Source organism: Nomascus leucogenys, chromosome 12 (assembly GCF_006542625.1).
Source record: "Nomascus leucogenys isolate Asia chromosome 12, Asia_NLE_v1, whole genome shotgun sequence".
NCBI lineage: Eukaryota > Metazoa > Chordata > Mammalia > Primates > Hylobatidae > Nomascus > Nomascus leucogenys.
Window position 1 is genome coordinate 73,053,741 of NC_044392.1, and position 21,424 is coordinate 73,075,164.

A 21,424-nucleotide genomic window follows, 5' to 3' on the forward strand; every position below is an offset into this window, starting at 1 on the left:
TCTGCCTATCTGTGGCTTCGATTCCTTAGCTCCATGGCTGCAGCAACCCCAATTTCTACTCATTTTCCTTGGTATTAAATCTTTCTCTCAGGCAGAACTATGTCTAATTAACCTTTGAATATCCTGAGCTTATCACAGTGGCATCAGTTTGACATACAAATACTTTTGAAGGAATTAAACTACTCTTAACACAGTTCTTCATTCTCTTCTACCTGACAATTGTCTTTGTTCTTGTGTTGCCCAGGCCCTTGCTTATTCCCTGTGCTTTCAATTAGCCACTCTCTTTGGGCTTCCCTTCTGTTCCATTCAGACTGGACTCCAGTGTCAGTCATTTAAAACATATGACAACTCTCACCTTGAAATTTTCTTTTCCCTGCCCTTCTATAATGCTTGTTTGCAAGTCATGAAATTATCTACTATCTTCGTTGTCAAATTCTGGAAGTACTCACAAAACCACACTAAATACAAAACATTAGAAAGCCAAGCTGTCAAGTGGATTTCCACTGCTGCTGGAAAATCCCTTTTATCCTTCATGCAGTGGTGATTCTTCATATTTCAATCCACTCACCCAGCAAGGTGGTCAAGAGTATGGGCTTGGGAGCCAGTCTTAGTTTGATTCACAGATATAACTCTCACTGACAGCATTGAACAAGTTACATTCTCTAATGATAAAATTTCCTACATTTAAAATGGGGGTATTTATAGTACATACTCCATAGTGCTATTGGAAAGATTAAATGAGATAGTACATGTATGCTGTTAAGCACAGTTCCTGGAAAATAGTAACCCCTAAACAAACGGTAGGTATTTTTAAATTGATTACTGCAGTTAGAACCAACCAAGTGGTGTTTGTTTAACATATCAATTATTTCTAGAACATCCACTTCTTTTCTTTGTATACCTGACTGAGGCCTTCTTTCTTACAAACATTTCTCTTTTAATGTGTACTTTTGGTCCCTTGACTATTCGAAATTTCCTAGTTCCTCTTAGTTTCATTTCCATCTTTAATGTCTCCCTCTCTACTACTTAGTTCCTTCCCTTTTGGGTGGCAAACATGCTCGATTTCTTCATTTCCTCTCTGTGATGCTACTATTCCAAGCTTCCACACCATCTGTCCCCCTGCCTTGCTGCCAAACTTATGGAAATAGATCATATCTTGATGTCACCACTTTCTCAGAAGTACTTACTTCTCAAATTTAACCATTATAATCAGGATTCAGTGTGGACTTATTCTATTGAATAGATCTTTTGAATATTATTTTGAAATTATTCTCTCCTCACTACGGTTGGCCTTCACCAACCATACCCTCCTCCTTGCACTCTCTCCCCATTTGGCTTCCACATTATACAGTCATCATTTACTTCTCTTTTTTTCATAGCTATTTGGAAATTTATTCCTTTTCTATTTCTGGTTCTATTTCCCCTTCCTCCTTTCAATAGTAATATCTCTCATCAGAGACAAGTTCTATTTTTAACCCTGTTGCTCTCTAATAATTTCAGTCATTCTGAAGTTTTTTTATCTCATCTCTACGCAGATGATTCTTGAATATGAAATTCTAATTATGACCTCACTTCTGAATTTGTAGCTCAAAATTTAAATTGAATGTTTTACCTCTCCACTTTGATTTACTTGTAGCATTTAAATCAAATCAGAAAATATCAATTTATTATACCTATTACTTTTCCACTGACTCTCCTGTTTCTATTGAAGTACCACTGTTCTCCCAGTTGAAATTTAGTAGTCATCTTTAACACCATCCTTTGCAATTGCCCCCATGGTCAATTATCTGTCAGGCCTATAAATCACCATATATTTCTCGTGTCCACATTCTTCTCCACTCATACTTCCTTTATCTAGTTCAGGCTCTCATTAGTCCTTGCTGGACTTTTTCAATAGCCTCCTAGTTGGTATTTCTGCTTCTAATCTACTTCCTTTTCCATTTTACATTTTGCTGACAGTGTCCCCAGCCATCTTGAAAACTTTCAGACTCATTTAAGTCCCAACTCTTATTCCTGTAGCCTTATTCTCTATCTCACCTTTCCAGCTCTAAATCTCTATACCCATATGTAAGGACATTCCATGTTCCATGTACAGTACTCATTGTTTCTCAAATGCTTGTCTCATTTGATTGTCTCCACTATTTTCTCTCAGGTTTTTGTCTCCATCTGAAATTCTACTTTGTCCTATATGATTGATGAAATTCTATGTATTCTTCAAGACCCACTCAAATACAATTTTTCTGAAGTCTTCCCTGGTTCTTCCAAGAGTATAACAGTTGTTTATTTTGCATGTCCCAAACAATGTAAACTTCTTAGAATATCCCCTGCTGGTCTCAGCCAGTAGTAGTCTTAACCAGTTTGTTACGTGAGGAAATCTCATTTTTCTTTGTAACTATCATACCATATAGTAGGCTCTGAGGAACAATAATAAATTATATTATTGAAATTGACTTATTACTAGGAATATGATTAAAGATAAATAGAAAGGTCATAGAGAATCCAAAAATATCATAACCAATTATTGCATTTCACTTTACTTTTGAACAGGTTTAACAACTTATTTAAATACAGGCACCCGCTTCTGAAAGGAATTTCTAAATCTGCAATAAATCTGTAAAGTTAATATTAGGATGTTCTCAAAATAGATGCCATTAACCTTTATCCTCAATCCACTTTAGCCACCCATTTTCATGTCTTATTCTGGCCTTGCCACCTCAAATATCCTTTACATCTCAATCATAATATCATATCCCAAATTCAACTCTTTCATCTATTTTTTTTACTTTATTTAGCTTTCCAATCCACTAACTCTACCATTTTTTTCTACTTTATCAGCTCCTTCCTAGATTCACTTCTTTCACTATTTAGCTCTGACCCCATGATTTGCCCAGGCCAAACACTTTCTTGCCTTTACACTAAATTAGCTTGTCTGTCTTTATCTCCAATAGCCAGTTTTCAAACCACTGAATGCCTTCTCAATGCCAGATCATGAGCTGTTATATGAGATCAAATATATTTACAAATTGATATCTCTATTGCTTCAGGGAAGCCTTCCCTTTCTCTAATTCCATCTCATTTTAGCTCAAATATTACTTCCTCTGGGAAAACTTTGTTAATCAAACATGCCAAGGGCTTGCAGGCTCATTAACTACCTTTCTTCTATGTTCTCATAGGAGTCTATCGATACATTTCATTCATTTCTTCAGAAAAATTTCAGAATATTTTTCAAATCTATGTTCATGGACTTATCTGGATGATTGAACCACAGAAATGAACAAAGCAAACAAACTTCCTGCCATTCTAGAATTTGCATTCTAGTGAGAGACATCAAACATATAAATAAACTCATGAGTACTATTAATATGTCAGGCTATGATTAGTGACAGGAAAAGTAATTAGGCAGAATAAGGGAATATCCTATAATATCTCAAGTGAAGATCTTGTAATTTCTTGTGACAATTCAACTTCCACTACCTTACCTAAAATTCTAGGGTCATGATATGACAGAGAAGGGTTCCTTAAGAAGTTAAAATTAGAACAAAGAAATAACATTACAAGAAGCTAACATTAGAACAAAGAGCTGACATTAAAACGAAGAATGAAGTTAAATAAGTAACTTATGTGTTAAATGTTAAATTAAAAAATATAAATAAATTTTCCAGTTTAAATTATTTATTTACATATTAAACTTATAAATGTATTTATTCATTCCATTTTTATTGAAAATTCAAACCGTTTTGTATTTTTTTACAATTCAAATTATTCTTGCATAAGTATGTTTAGAATTTTTTGTCTTTCTAGTTATTTTTGGGAGGAAATTCCTATAGATTGAATTTATGAGATAAAAGGTATGCAATTCAAATGTCAAATGTTTACCAGCAACTAACACATGTTAATTGCTATGGTAGGCAATTTCTACACTACCTCCCAAATTCCTTCCTCCTCGTATTTATGTCCTTGTGGAATCCTACCTGCTTGAGTATGGGGGTCCACCTAGTAACTCCCTTTTATGAATAGAATATGCAAAAGTGATAAAATTATGCCTTAAATATTAGTTTCAAAGACACTTTTGCTACAGTCTTGCCCCTCCTCTCCCTCTTTCATCTGCTCTTATTCTCCCTTTTGTTTTCCAGGAGGGAAACAAGCTATCATGTTGTGAGCTTCCCTAGGGAAAGGCCTGCATAGCAAGAAACTAAGAGCAGCCTCTGGCCAATAGCCAGTGAAAAAAATGACACCTCAGTCCAACAATCAGTGGGGAAGGGAATTCTGGCAATAACCATGTGATTGAGTTTAAAAGCAGATTGTCCCCTATTTGAACCTTCAGATACGATCACAACCCCAGTCTTGATTGTGGACTTGTGAGAGACCTTTGAGGTAGGGCCGCCCAACTGAGCTGTACCTAGATTCCTGGCACAGAAACTGTGAGATAATCAATGTTTGTTGTTTAAAGAAAATAAGTTTTGGGGTACTTTGTTACACAGCAATAAATACTTCATATAATTGCTTTTTTTCTGTGTACTGCATACCACCTGTATAATGAATGAATGAATTGCTGAATAAGTGAATTAAATACATGTTCAAGATTTTGTACTGCTGTCATTCAATTCTGTTTTGTTTGTTTGTTTGTCTGTTTTTGAGACACAGTCTTGCTCTGTCGCTCAGGCTGGAGTGCAGTAGCATGATCTCGGCTCACTGCAGCCTCCACCTCCCAGGCTCAGGTGATCCTCATGCCTCAGCCTCCTGAGTAGCTGGGACTACAGGCACACATCACAACGCCCGACTAATTTTTGTACTTTTAGTAGAGACAGTGTTTCACCATGTTGGCCTGGCTGGTCTCAAACTCTTGGCCACAAGTAATCCACCCACCTTGGCCTCTCAAAGTGCTGGAATTATAGGCATGAGCCACCATGCCCAGCCTCAATTCTGTTTTTTATTTTATGGGAAATGCATACTTGCTGATATAAATTAGTTCCCCAAACTGCTCAATATTAAATAGAACCCCTTAAACATGGAGAAGTCAGGTCTGAACACCATTTAGAATTATGTTTAACCACCCACTATAATTTCAAAGTTTTGATATACTTCACAATAAAGCTGTATGTGTTTGGAATCCATCAGAAACCAAATCCTGAATCTGCCACTACTAGTTATATGATGTTGGGTGAGTTGCTCAACCTTACTACATATCCTCAGTTTCCTGATCCGTCAAAAGGAGATTATATTACCCAACACAGATATTCCACTCAATATTATATTCTATATAATGATTGCTCAAAAATATTCAGTTTTTTAAACTCATCCTTCTAAAACTGAAAATATGAGATAACTTCTCCAAAACACTTTTTTTCAGTAAGCTATGGATATTTATATTGTAGGTAAATATTAAGGAAGGGTGAATTATTCCTTTAAAAAATTTTTCTTATACCAATTCAAATAAATAAAATAAATGTCTAGAAGGAAAATAAAATAAAACTTGCCTTCAGACACATGGTACCTCAAGCCAAGAGTCAATACTCAATCGAAACATAATAATTGTTTATATGACTTATAAGAAATTTTGGAAAGTTGCCTTAGAAAAAGGAATTTTTTTTGTTTCTGATCTTACAAACTGTACTTCTAATAATAATCTTAAAATTTCTATTTACTCTAGAAATCATGATTTTCCACTTTGCATCACATGAGTTACTTGGATTATGTTAATCAATATCCTCAGCAATATATTCCAGATTAAATCAAACCTAGATTTACTTAATATTTTAATATAGAACAATTTATTTACTTTTCTAAAAGTTGGTAAATCATAACAGTTTCTAATATTATATTTAAACATTTAGTGTTGTTTCATAATGTATGGTTCATTACCCACATGAATTCTTGTGGTTGCAAACTGATTTTTAAAAAATATGCACTCTAGTCCCATTAATTTACCACTGTTTTTCGCTCTTATATTCACTTGAGGGTTATACTAGTACCTTCTCAAGAGAGTAAATAGGGACTGAGCCCGCCTGCACCCAGGTGAAATAAACAGCCATGTTGCTCACACAAAGCCTGTTTGGTGGTCTCTTCACGTGGACGCGCATGAAATTTGGTGCCGTGACTCGGATCGGGGGACCTCCCTTGGGAGATCAATCCCCTGTCCTCCTGTTCTTTGCTCTGTGAGAAAGATCCACCTACGACCTCAGATTCCTCAGACCCACCAGCCCAAGAAACATCTCATCAATTTCAAATCCAGTAAGTGGCCTCTCTGTGCCCAATGCAACTCGTCCCAAATCCTCCTTCTTTCCCTCCCGCCTGTCCCCTCAGTCCTGATCCCAAGCGTCGCTGAGTCCTCTAATCCTCCTTTTCTACAGACCCATCTGACCTCTCCCCTCCTCCCCAGGCTGTTCCTCCCCAGGCCGAGCTAGGTCCCAATTCTTCCTCAGCCTCCGCTCCTCCACCCTATAATCCTTTTATCACCTCCCCTCCTCACACCGGGTCCGGCTTTCAGTTTCCTTCCCTGACTAGCCCTCCCCCACCTGCTCAGCAATTTACTCTTAAAAAGGTGGCTAGAGCTAAAGGCATAGTCAGGGTTAATGCTTTTTCTTTATCCCAAATCAGATAGCGTTTAGGCTTTTTTTCATCAAATATAAAAATCCAGCCCAGTTCATGACTCCTTTGGCAGCAACCCTGAGACACTTTACAGCCCTAGACCCTAAAAGGTCAAAAGGCCGTCTAATTCTCAAAATACATTTTATTACCCAATCCCGACATTAAATAAAACTCCAAAAATTAAATTCCGGCCCTCAAACTCCACAACACGATTTAATTAACTTCGCCTTCAAGGTGTACAACAATAGAAAAAAGTTGCAATTCCTTGCCTCTACTGTGAGACAAACCCCAGCCACATCTCCAGCACACAAGAACTTCCAAACGCTTGAACCGCAGCGGCCAGGCATTCCTCCAGAACCTCCTCCCCCAGGAGCTTGCTACAAGTGCCAGAAATCTGACCACAAGGCCAAGGAATGCCTGCAGCCCAGGATTCCTCCTAAGCCGCGTCCCATCTGTGCGGGACCCCACTGGAAATCGGACTGTCCAACTCACCTGGCAGCCACTCCCACAGCCCCTGGAACTCTGGCCCAAGACTCTCTGACTGACTCCTTCTCGGCTTAGCGGCTGAAGACTGACGCTGCCGGATCGCCTCGGAAGCCCCGTAGACCATCACAGACGCCAAGCTTCGGGTAACTCTCACAGTGGAAGGTAAGTCCGTCCCCTTAGTCAGTACAGAGGCTACCCACTCCACATTACCTTCTTTTCAAGGGCCTGTTTCCTTTGCCTCCATAACTGTTGTGGATATTGACAGCCAGGCTTCTAAACCCCTGAAAACTCCCCCACTCTGGTGCCAATTTGGACAACACTCTTTTATGCACTTTTTTTTAGTTATCCCCACCTGCCCAGTTCCCTTATTAGGCCGAGATATTTTAACCAAATTATCTGCTTCCCTGACTATTCCTGGACTACAGCCACATCTCATTGCTGCCCTTCTCCCCAACCCAAAGCCTCCTTCACGCCTTCCTCTTGTGTCCCCCCACCTTAACCCACAAGTATGGGACATCTCTACTCCTTCCCTGGCAACCGATCACATGCCCATTACCATTCCATTAAAACCTAATCACCCTAACCTGCTCAACGCCAATATCCCATCCCACAGCATGCTTTAAAAGGATTAAAGCCTGTTATCACTCACCTGCTACTGCATGGGCTTCTAAAACCTATAACACTTCTTACAATCCCCCCATTTTACCTGTCCAAAAACCGGACAAGTCTTACAGATTAGTTCAGGATCTGCGCCTTATCAACCAAATTGTTTTGCCTATCCATCCTGTGGTGCCCAACCCATACACTCTTTTGTCCTCAATACCTTCCTCCACAACTCACTATTCCGTTCTCGATCTTAAAGATGCTTTTTTCACTATTCCCCTGCACCCCTCATCCCAGCCTCTCTTTGCTTTCACTTAGACTGACCCTGATACCCATTAGGCTCAGCAAATTACCTGGGCTGTACTGCTGCAAGGTTTCACAGACAGCTCCCATTACTTCAATCAAGCCCAAATTTCGTCCTCATCTGTTACCTATCTCAGCATAATTCTCATAAAAACACACGTGCTCTCCCTGCTGATCATGTCCAGTTAATCTCCCAAACCTCAATCCCTTACAAAACAACAACTCCTTTCCTTCCTAGGCATGGTTAGTGTGGTCAGAATTCTTACACAAGAGCCAGGACCGCACCCTGTAGCCTTTCTGTCCAAACAACTTGACCTTGCTGTTTTAGCCTAGCCCTCATGTCTGCGTGCAGTGGCTGCAGCTGCTTTAATACTTTTAGAGGCCCTAAAAATCACAAACTATGCTCAACTCACTCTCTACAGCTCTCATAACTTCCAAAATCTATTTCCTTACTCACACCTGACGCATATACTTTCTTCTCCCCAGCTCCTTCAGCTGTACTCACTCTTTGTTAAGTCTCCACAGTTACCATTGTTCCTGCCCTGGACTTCAATCTGGCCTCCCACATTATTCCAGATACCACACCTGACCCTGATGACTGCATCTCTCTGATCCACCTGACGTTCACCCCATTTCCCCATATTTCCTTCTTTCCTGTTCCTCACCCTGATCACACTTGGTTTATTGATGGCAGTTCCACCAGGCCTAATCGCCACACACCAGCAAAGGCAGGCTATGCTATAGTACAAGCCACTAGCCCGCCTCTTAGAACCTCTCATTTCCTTTCCATCGTGGAAATCTATCCTCAAAGAAATAACTTCTCAGTGTTCCATCTGCTATTCTACTACTCCTCATGGATTATTCAGGCTCCCTCCCTTCCCTACACATCAAGCTCAAGGATTCGCCCCCACCCAGGACTGGCAAATTAGCTTTACTCAACATGCCCCGAGTAACATAACTAAAATACCTCTTAGTCTAGGTAGACACTTTCACTGGATAGGTAGAGGCCTTTCCTACAGGGTCTGAGAAGGCCACCGCAGTCATTTCTTCCCTTCTGTCAGACATAATTCCTCAGTTTAGCCTTGTCATTCCCTTCTGTCAGACATAATTCCTCAGTTTAGCCTTCCCACTTCTATAGTCTGATAACAGAGCAGCCTTTATTAGTCAAATCAGCCAAGGATTTTTTCAGGCTCTTAGTATTCAGTGACAGACTAATGGTCTATTAAAAACACACCTCATCAAGCTCAGGCACCAACTTAAAAAGGACTGGACAATACTTTTACCACTTTTGCTTCTCAGAATTCAGGCCTGTCCTCAGAATGCTACAAGATACAGCCCATTTAAGCTCCTGTATAGACACTCCTTTTTATTAGGCCCCAGTCTCATTCCAGACACCAGACCAACTTAGACTGTGCCCCCAAAATCTTGTCATCCCTACTATCTCCTGTCTAGTCATACTCCTATTCACCATTCTCAACTACTCATACATGCCCTGCTCTTGTTTACACTGCCAGTTTACACTGTTTCTCCAAGCCATCACAGCTGATATCTTCTGGTACTATCCCCAAACCGCCACTCTTAACTCTTAAAGTAAATAAATAATCTTTGCAGGCAAGGCTATGCTGAACCTCCTTAGGCATGCTCTAATTAGATGTCATAGGTCCTCCCAATTCTTAGTCCTTTAATACCTGTTTTTCTCCTTCTCTTATTCCGTTTAGTTTTTCAATTTATACAAAACTGTATCCAGGCCATCACCAATAATTCTAAACGACAAATGCTTCTTTTAACAACCCCACAATATCACCCCTTACCACAAAATCTTCCTTCAGCTTAATCGCTCCCACTCTAGGTTCCCACGCTGCCCCTAATCCCGCTCGAAGCAGCCCTGAGAAACATCGCCCATTCTCTCTCCATACCACCCCCAAAAAATTTTCGCTGCCCCAACACTTCAACACTATTTTGTTTTATTTTTCTTATTAATATAAGAAGGCAGGAATGTCAGGCCTCTGAGCCCAAGCCAAGCCATCGCATCCCCTGTGACCTGCACGTATACACCCAGATGGCCTGAAGTAACTGAAGAGTCACGAAAGAAGTGAATATGCCCTGCCCCACCTAATTGATGACATTCCACCATAAAAGAAGTGTAAATGTCTGGTTCTTGCCTTAAGTGATGACGTTACCTTGTGAAAGTCCTTTTCCTGGCTCATCCTGGCTCAAAAAGCACCCCCAGTGAGCACCTTGTGACCCCCACTCCTGCCCGCCAGAGAGCAAACCCCTTTTGACTGTAATTTTCCTTTACCTACCCAAATCCTATAAAATGGCCCCACCCCTATCTCCCTTCGCTGACTCTCTTTTCGGACTCAGCTCGCCTGTACCCAGGTGAAATAAACAGCCATGTTGCTCACAAAAAAAAAAAAAAAAAGAGAGTAAATAGAGATCATTATAATTTGGCATTCACAACCTAAAATTAGGGAGTAGAGTTCACTTAGCATTGCAATTTAGTGTTCTCCTGCCATGTAAAACTTAACCATTTTACAAAGCTCATTGTATACATACACAAATACAAATTGTTGGAATTCTAGTAAGTTTTAGAAAGAATATTTTGTGATAAGTACATTAATTGCTGTCTTGTGTTAGTAATGGTATATATTTTAAAATATTTTATAGGCATTTATTTATTTTTAGCATAGTAGATAGTATTAATTTTGAACATGTATAATTCCTGCATAAACATTTGATTTCTTTCAATATTTTTCTTATCACAGATTATTTTTCTACAGATAGTTGGTACATATGAAACACACACACACCTGCAGTTACAAAATGTGGAGAAATTATCTAGATCAGGATTTCCACATTGGCACTTATGGACATCCTAAGCTCCATGAATACATTCTGGAAGCTTCTATGACAGATTTTAAGTTTCGTGTTTTGTATTTCAAGGATAAGCGAAAAAGGAATTAATCCAATCATGTTCTGGATCTTTTTGTGAGCATCTTTTCTCCTAATAATTTTATTGTTTTCAATTACTTGTTTTCTACTGCATTTGTTCTGAGTGAGAGTCAAATGAAGTCAAGGAATGATATAAAACAAAAGTTATGCATCAGTTCAGATAGAAAAAAGAGATCAGAGAATGGAAATATTGTATGGCTTAAGAGTGTGTAAGCGGGAGGCCGAGGCGGGCGGATCACAAGATCAGGAGATAGAGACCACAGTGAAACCCCGTCTCTACTAAAAAAAAAAAAAAAAAAAAAAATTACAAAAGATTAGCCAGGCGTGGTGGCTGGAGCCTGTAGTCCCAGCTACTCGGGAGGCTGAGGCAGGAGACTGGCGTGAACCCGGGAGGCAGAGCTTGCAGTGAGCCCAGATGGCGCCACTGCACTCCAGCCTGGGCGACAGAGCAAGACTCCATCTCAAAAAAAAAAACAAAAAAGTGTGTAATCATGCTAAATTGGAAAATAAAAATGTCCTGCACAACTGCAGTAAATATCATGTGCAAATTGTGAGTGCAGGAACTGTGTCCACTCTTAGAACGTATCAGCTTACTGCAGATTTTATTAACAAGTGCCATGGTCAATGTGCATAATAACTACAACGACTTTCACAGTGATTCAAGGACGACACGACATTCTTAAAATTAAAAGATAAAATCAATAGCTACTGAAAATTAAAAGGTGCTAATACATCTTCCTGTTATTAAACACAACCTGGTCAGTTTAAATTCAAGAAGGCAGGTGCATGTGCCATGTTAATATTATTAATTTAAATTGTATTATTTAACTGGAACTTTCTGGCATTTTTGCTATGTAAAGTAAAATGAATAATAAATTTATTCCTAATACTTATACATTTTTGTTGCATATCTTTGTACATTTTGTTATATAAATCGATATAAGCAAATAATATGCATACTTTTATTATTATTATTATTACCACCTATGTTTTAAATGAATTATTTGGTAACTCTTGCATGAGAAATCCTGCTCTAGGCTTTAAAACTTTTCAAATACAAACCAGAGTAAGTAATAAAAGTAATATATTTACCACAAGCATATATATACACATGCATACAAACACGGAAAATTTTGCAAGTTTTTCATTTGCAGTGTAATATAAAAATTATAAAATTCAATCTGATGTATTCTATTCCATTTCAATTTTAAATCTGTTCATAGCCCATTTAATTAATTTGAACAGCCTAATAGTAGTGAAGCCACACAATTTGTAAACCACTGCTTTGGAGACCTTGCCAAACAGTTCAACAGTCTTCACAGGCTATCTTGACATGGATCAAAGGTCCAAAAATGGGTTAAATATGAGAAGACTGAAGTTTCAACAGCAGAAAAGGAAATTGTTAAAAGCTCTCATTAATGTACAGGATTAATATAAAATTCATGGAAAATGATTAATGAAGCATGGAATCTAGGTGTATTTTAATGTAATCAAATGTGTGTGTGTGTGTGTGTGTGTGTGTGTGTGTGTGTGTGTGTGTGTGTATTCTTGAGCTTTAACAAGGTAGAATAGCACATAAGTCTAAGGTCAAAATCCCAGCTTAAGAGTAATTTTGTCAGAGTGTGCTCATATGCATAACTTATCTCTAGCAACAGAGGTAAGTGGAGGTTTGGGATTCTAATAGAGTGCAACAGAAAAAAGACAATGAATTGTAAACAAATAAGCAAATAGAGGAATTTAGTCCAAAACTATGGTAAAACTGACGAAGTAAGTCCCATTGTGGTTAGAAATAAAGGTTATACAGCATGTACAAGAGCATAATGACTCTTAGAAAAGGTTTAAAAATAAAGACGTTAAACCTAGGCCCATTTGTCTTATTTAGTCACTCCAATTCCAGCTGGCCTGAAAGTAGGCAGGGTGTTTACATTTATTAGTATTATATTTATTCGCTTTATACAAAGTAAATAGCTCATTACTGGGATCGTGTCCCCTGTATCCTGAGTGTTGTGAACCAAAGAACTCTCTCAGGTGCTTCCATGCCACATATAACATGTTTAAGCTCCATGTAGGGAAAATATTTCCAAACGTGCTAATGGAAAGCTTAAAGAAGGAACCTGTCCTTTCAATATATATAATTTGTGTTAAAGATGCTTAAAGTTACACAGTTATAGAATGAAGAGTTTAAATTACTGAAATACAATTACAATCTGTATTAGTGTTCCCTTTATTGGACTTTGAAACACATTTAAAATAAACTTTCAGAGGAAAAATTACATATGACATAAAGACAAGTAGTAAAAAAGGCATTCATTATGCCAAATACTCTATTTCTCTTTAAAACTGGAAACATTAAATGACATGGTCTGAAAAAGTGTAATTCCCTCTGAGTTTATGTAAAAGAAAATAAATAAAATAAGTAAAAGTCAATCTACTGGAAAATAAAATTATTCTTAGAGTTTAAATTATCTGGATTAAATAGCCTCACTGATTTACTAAATGAGATAATTTATATGTCTACTGTTTTCTGAATCTCAGTATATATTTAATATCTCAAAAGAGATTGTTTCATAAAATGTCAGATAATAGTTAGAAATAATCACTTCTCTTCTGACATCTCACTAATAGAGCACTTTGTATTTCTGGCTCTCTATGTTATACCTTCTATTAACTTACTCTGGAAACCAAATTTAAAACTATTTGTTGCCAAAGTGGAGAGAGCTTTGTTGGCCATGCTCATCCTTGTCAACTTTTAAAAAATTTGTATTTATTCTTCCTTTAATTTTTAAAACATTACTCTAGTTGAATAGTAAAACAAAAACAACAGCAAGTAGTGAGCATATTAGGATTACAGTCCTTTGCTCATTCACTACTGCACATAAAATGCCAGCAGCGAGTATTATCACTGGTCCCATTAAGAGGTTTGACACTGAACACCTCTAAAATGATGTTTATCATCCTCATGCTTTTCCATTGTAATGATCCCGCATTTGCTTTTCCATTGTAGTGGCATCAGCGTTGTCTTTCCTGATTTGAATCAAAGTCCACCAATTCTGCTTGATTAATCTCATCAGTCTCTTCTACTTTCCTCTTGGGGAGGAGTTTTTCTAGCGAGGAGTTTGTCAAAAAAGGGAAAGCCATTATCAAGAAAGTTTGCCTTAAATTCAATGATTAAGCGACTCTTCATGTGGTCTACAATAAATTAGCCTGCCTTCATTTAACACACACTTGATGGCTCCATGCTTGACAATTTGATCTGGATGAGAGATGATGACTATGGTTCAGTTGTCAAGAGTGGATATTGCTTTTCAGAAGCCATGCAATACTACAACCAGCTGTATAGCTATACATATGAAAAGGTCTTCTCTTTGTCAAGTAAAAACAGCATGGTCCTTCTGATCTAATGCAATGATAATATCTCCTGGCTCCAGTCCTGCTTTTTGGTCTCCTTCATTATGGGATGTTATTTTCTGGCCATCTTCCATGCTCTTGTCAATATGAATTTCTAGAACTGTCTTCTCCCAAAACTATCTTCTTTGTATTGCAGCTTTTACATCTATCTTGAGGACTGATCTGTTCCCCATGGCCCTGGGTCTCCATGCACACAGCTTGAATCTGCTGAGCCATTCTGGGTTCTATCTGATGAATTCCTACTTGCGTTCCAATACCTCAGCAATTATGACAGCAGTGTACTGTTCCTTTTTTTTTCCCCACCTCTGACTTCACATCTGTCACAAATCACATTATTTTGCAGAGTCTGTTTTCTTATTGCAGCATCATATAAATCTTCTAAGGTTACTGAGAGCTGGTGTACAACATTTTTATATTTCCTTTTATTCTGCATCCTTCCTCCTCTTCAGAAACTAAAAATTGGCTCACAGGGACATTAAAAATCCTTTCACCTATAAGACAGATCAAAGATTCAGGAACTGAGGTTGATTAGAATGAATAAATGAATGAATGTAAATGTTACCATACAATCTACTTGGAAAAATTCAAATCTTACTTTTCCTGTTACCCTTCACCAAAAATACTAAGAGTAAAAATTATAGCAAAGTATGAATAGAGTTAGCTTTTATTCCTTGAATAGGTAAAGGTAGAATAGAGAGGACAAACACTTGTTTATAAACACATTCTCTTTTGGAGAGAGCCTGTTTGCCAGCCCCTGTGGATTTCTTTGCCGAGGCTACAATAATGCTTACAGTAAAGAAGAAAAGAAGAGGTGGGCATCAGCCACAGTGGTGGCTAAACTTTGAATTCAATGCAAATTTTTCACCATTTTTAAAGTAGGAGTAGGCAAAATCATGTAGTTTCTTTAATAGCCTTGGACATTAAAATGAAGAGAACAAAGAAAAGGGAGGGAAAGGGTGGCAATGGGAGAGGAGGAAGGAGGAGAAAAGAGAAGCAACATTGTAAATCAAATTGTTTAAAGTAATTTTTAAAAATTTGTTAAAGAGTGACCATATTTTTCTACTAAGATTTAATTTTTGTAAAAGGATTTAGGAAAAGTATGTTTGTTAGATACATGCGCAAATCTCAAAGACTGCTGTTCAGCTGTTGCTGCTCATAAGCTTCTATAGATAAAGTCTTTGTATAGAAGCTTAAATTTGACTGGCTATCTGCTGGGGTCTCTTATATTCACCAGCTTGTTGTTAGAAGGGTTTATGGAGAATACAAAAGCTTTATTATCTCCCCATGCTGCTCTAGTCATTCTGATACCGAATTGAGTCTAGAACCGGTACAATACAAATCTTGCTTGGCACACCTATATAGTGTAAACAGGAAAAATAAATTGCAGAATCATTTATTATCAAAATTAATAGAGTCTCACACAGGACAGAGTTTCATTTCATTCTTTTCCAGCAGGGCCATAGAAAATATGAAGCTTGAACTAATAAAGAACTTCAAGCTTTATACAATTAAGTTTACACATTAAAAAATTTAAAATGTTGTCTTCAGTATACCTAATTCTACAATCCGTAGTGTACCTAAAGACAAATTTAAGATTTGGGGAGAACTAAGTATTAGGTAAATGCATATCAAATTGGCCATGTTCAACATTTATATCTTTTAAAAATGGCAATTCCATATAGTTCTAACAAACACATAGTGAAATATAACTACATTTTATGATTTTCATGGTAAATAGTGTCCATGTTAAACCTGAAATTTTAAACATCAGTAATGAATATGAAACGTGGATAGCTTTGCATATACACATTGGAGATTTGGCCACTAACATTTATTTTCTTCAATAGCTAAGCACCATGCTTGTCTACAAAAAATGAATTGGCACTACTGTAGATAATCTAATGCATATAATTACTAGTCTTTAATGTTTATCACATTATGAAACATTCAGTGGGCTTTTGAACCTAAGTGAAAAAAAATCCATCAAAAATGAGATACTATACGAGAAAGTGGTCCAAATTTTAAGAAAACAAACAAAACCATGCTTCCTATGAGTAATAGTGATCAGCAGCTCATCAATATTTTTTATTATTCTTCTAGTGCTTACATTTTATTTTTATTGCTTTTATTTTAATATTCATATAGTAATAACTAGCATGTTATTCATATAGTATCTACCTCCCTTATCTGGAATACTTGACGAAGTATACTATTATTTCTTACAAAACTGCTGACCATTCTAAATTTCCTCCTGAATCTCTGCAAAATATTTAAATTGCTGTGCTTAACCCAAGCCACTGTTTATTTTTTATACTAAGTTAATGATTCATGGGATGGATTAACTAGGGCAAATTAAAAATCTCTAGCTAAATCCTTCCAAACTCTGAGGCCTGAGTGGAAGAAATATTCTCTTGCACCAAGAACAATCTACAGGGTGCTGACATTAGTTCAACCAAAATAATTAGAAAGATAAATTTGCTAAATCACTGTGAAAACTAATGTATTACTAATAATGTACTGGAAAAGAGGCTGTTTTATTAAATTGAATTCCCAGATTATCTAAATATTTGGTTAGGCTATATTGCATAAGGTGTGAAAGACCATGGTATCTGTGGAAAAGTGGAAATATTTGCTGTTTGAAGGCAAATTTTTTTCCAACAGTGTTAATTCATTCTGTTGTCTTCAATTTGCTGAACTATTACCTCTTTTTATTAGTACTCAAATCTTCCCAAATTATTTCTTGAATTTCATTTTTATAATTATTTAAGCAATGAATCAAGTAGTTCTTTTTTCATTGAGTTTTAGAATTCAGGATATTCATTATATTCAGTACTACTTCATGGAGTCATTTTTGTTTATTTAATTTTGTTTTCTGCATAATGAACTTGGTGAATAGGCATGTGAAATAATTAAGTATTTTATACAGATATCAGAAACAAAGTTTTACCTTGATTAGAAGGATAATCAACTAATCCCTTTTTAAAGAGTTCACAAAATTCCTGACTCATTGTGATATTTTCATGTTGGCTGTGATATATTCTTTGGGAGAATTAGAAAACCAATGACACTTATTATAAAAATTTCAGAAATTATGGAAAAGTCTAAAAAGTAAAATGAAACTAATATCACTCCTAATCCTGGCAAGATTTCATCACAATAGTTTTCTTCTAGATTGTTTTTCTCTTTCTGTGTATATGTGTATGTGTGTGTGTGTGTGTGTGTCTATAGGCATAATTGTGCTTTAAGATTTTCATATTATTACTTATACACAAAGATTAATTTCCTTTTTTCACTTTATACTACATCCAAGTATTTTCCAAGATTATTAGCTATTTTTCAAGATCATTAAAAGCTCTTTGAAAGACATACTTTTAACATGAAAAGTATCATATTTTCCAAGATCATTAAAACTATTTTTCAATATCATTTTACAAGATCATTATGTTCCAAGGTCATTAAAAGCTATTATTTTCCAAGATCATTAAAAGGTCTTTGAAAGACATGCTTTTAATATGAACAAGTATCATATTTAAGACTTCAACCTGATTTACTTAATCAGTTCCCTATGGCTGAATTTTTTGGGTATTTTCAACTTAGTCATTATATATAATATGGATTACAATATTTGTTCTCCACTCCTTTCTGGCTTGTTTATCATTTCCTTAAGATGACTCCTGAGAATTAGAGTTATAGGTTCAAATGATATGAAAAATAAGATATTTAAAAGTAGAAAAATAATATATTTAAATATGGCAAATATATACAGAATAAAAGTAACCATCTTTAACTCCTTTTAATCTTTTACCTCTTAGTCAAATACTGCTAAGTTTTATGTACATTTTTATACATGTTATCTATGCTAGATCAGTATATCCAAATATACAAATTTATTATATACACTTTTATTTCATGTTTTTTATTATTATACTTTAAGTTCTAGGGTACATGTGCGTAACGTGCAGGTTTGTTACATATGTATACGTGTGCCATGTTGGTGTGCTGCACCCATTGACTCGTCATTTACATTAGGTATATCTCCTAATGCTATCCTTCCCCCCTCAACCCACTCCATGACAGGCCCTAGTGTGTGATGTTACCCACCCTGTGTCCAAGTGTTCTCATTGTTCAGTTCCCATTTATGAGTGAGAACATGCAGTGTTTGGTTTTTTGTCCTTGCAATAGTTTGCTCAGAATGATGGCTTCCAGCTTCATCCATGTCCCTACAAAGGACATGAACCCATCCTTTTTTATGGCTGCATAGTATTCCATGGTGTATATGTGCCACATTTTCTTAATCCAGTCTATCATTGATGGACATTTGAGTTGGTTCCAAGTCTTTGCTATTGGGAATAGTGCCACAATAAACATACGTGTGTATGTGTCTTTATAGCAGCATGATTTATAATCCTTTGGGTATATACGCAGTAATGCAATGGCTGGGTCAAATGGTATTTCTAGTTCTAGATCCTTGAGGAATTGCCACACTGTCTTCCACAATGGTTGAACTAGTTTACAGTCCCACCAACAGTGTAAAAGTGTTCCTATTTCTCCACATCCTCTCCAGCACTTGTTGTTTCCTGACTTTTTAACGATTGCCATTCTAACTGGTGTGAGATGATATCTCATCATGGTTTTGATGTGCATTTCTCTGATGGCCAGTGATGATGAGCATTTTTTCATGTGGTGGCTGCATAAATGTCTTCTTTTGAGAAGTGTCTCTTCATATCCTTCGCCCACTTTTTGATGGGGTTGTTTGATTTTTTTCTTGCAAATTTGTTTAAGTCCTTTGTAGATTCTGGATATTAGCCCTTTGTCAGATGGGTAGATTGTAAAAATATTCTCCCATTCTGTAGGTTGCCTGTTCACTCTGATGGTAGTTTCTTTTGCTGTGCAGAAGCTCTTCAGTTTAATTAGATCCCATTTGTCAATTTTGGCTTTTGTTGCCATTGCTTTTGGTGTTTTAGTCATGAAGTCTTTACCCATGCCTATGTCCTGAATGGTATTGTCTAGGTTTTCTTCTAGCGTTTTTATGATTTTAGGTCTGACATTTAAGTCTTTAATCCATCTTGAATTAATTTTTGTATAAGGTGTGAGGAAGAGATCCAGTTTCAGCTTTCTACATATGGCTAGCCAGTTTTCCCAGCACCATTTATTAAATAGGGAATCCTTTCCCCATTTCTTGTTTTTGTCAAGTTTGTCAAAGATCAGATGGTTGTGGATGTGCGGTATTATTTCTGAGGGCTCTGTTCTGTTCCATTGGTCTATATCTCTGTTTTGGTACCAGTACCATGCTGTTTTGGTTACTGTAGCCTTGTATCAAAGTTTGAAGTCAGGTAGTGTGATGCCTCCAGCTTTGTTCTTTTTGCTTAGGATTGTCTTGGCAATGTGGGCTCTTTTTTGGTTCTATGTGAACTTTAAAGTAGTTTTTTTCCAATTCTGTGAAGAAAGTCATTGGAAGCTTGATAGGGATGGCATTGAATCTATAAATTACCTTGGGCTGTAAAAATGAATCATGCCATAATTACTTCACATTTAATTTTTTTCATCTAACAATATAAGTATTTTTCCAAGTCAGTAATTATAAATGAAACACACTCATGTTAATAGCTGCATAGTATAATACTACACAATTTGGATATATGCTTTTTTATTTAACAATTCTTATTGATTGGCATTTATGTTGTTTCAAACAATGCAACTGTAAGCATGAGATATATATCCACATATACTGATGCTTTTTTTTTTTCTGTATAATGTACTCAGCTGTGGGATTTGTAGAATTTTAACAGACAATTTTAAGGTTGTTTATATTACTTATACACAAAGATTATCCTCTTTTCACTTTAGACTACATTGTAACTATTTTAGAAAATAAGTATTTACCAAGATGATTTTATTTTGGAAAATAAGTATTTTCCACGATGATTATATTACTACTTGGACACAGAGTACAATAATACTGAATTTAGAAAAGATTTTGGCAATCAAGTTGCATAAGAGACTGCCTGTTCCCTGTATCAAGCTGAATTAAGAGATGTCCTAGACATTATTGACCTTAAGATCTTACTGGAAAAAATTCTCTTAAGGAGAATTTCTTTCAAATTTTATTCTTCCTATTGATGGTTTTAAATATGTTACTACATGTTCATTTCTAATTTTCATTTCTTATTCCATAAATTGCATTTCCATATTTCTTGCCTATATTTTATTGGTTTGCCATTTTATTATAAATATCTAGGAGCGCTTTAATGTTAAGCATTCTTAACATTTTTTCTGTCATAGGTATACAATTATTTTCTCTCAAATATTTGTTCTTTTATTCTGTTTATTTTGTTTTCTGCCACAATAAAGTTTGTTTTTCCATCCATGGAGTCAAATCTTTAAATTTTTTGATTCATGGCTTTTTGTTTCTTGATATTTGTATAACCTCACTCATCAGGAGGTTATACAAATATTTCACCTATATCTATATGTTATGCATTGTAATTTATTTAAAAAAACAAAATTTTCTCCAGATAATTTGAAAAAAGGGTCTAAATTAACTTATTACAGAGTATTAGCGAATTGTGCTAATAGCAAATACTAAAATATCCATTAATTCCCCTCTTAAGATTTCTCAAGAGAAGAAATTATATAACTGAAGTTAGTCCATTGGAGGAAAGTATGATGTTTTATTTACCTTATTATACCCAGAGCCTGTCATAGGAGATGACTTTTAATAAATGTTTAATGAATAAATTGGAAATAATCAACAAGGAGAAAATATGGTCTCATTAGTAATCTGGTAAAGGAGTGTGTTCCAATAATCTATTGCTGTGCAACAAACCCAAAATTTAGTGTCTTCATATGGTGATGTTTTAATTGTCTGTCTCACAGCTCTGTGGGTTGGTGGGGCTCAGCTATGTGGTTTCATTTGGAGGTCTTTCATGCAATCGCAGTCAGATAACACCTGGAGTCATCTTAACTAGTGTCCCCACTCACATGTCTGATGTTCTAGCTGGAATGGCTGCAGTAGCCAGGGGCTGGTTCCCCCAAGCTAACATGCTATGCCTTGGATCCTGATTCTTCCCCCTCCAGTCTCATT

At 36.4% G+C, this 21,424-nt stretch overlaps 1 protein-coding gene and 1 pseudogene across 1 annotated transcript in view; one reads left to right on the forward strand and one right to left on the reverse strand.

Annotated features, from left to right (window-relative positions):
• OLFM3 (olfactomedin 3) overlaps window positions 1–21,424 on the forward strand; it is a 205,189-nt gene that overhangs the window by 94,765 nt on the left and 89,000 nt on the right. The gene's annotated exons all lie outside the window — the stretch shown is intronic.
• On the reverse strand, window positions 13,144–14,785 carry LOC115837504 (annotated as a pseudogene).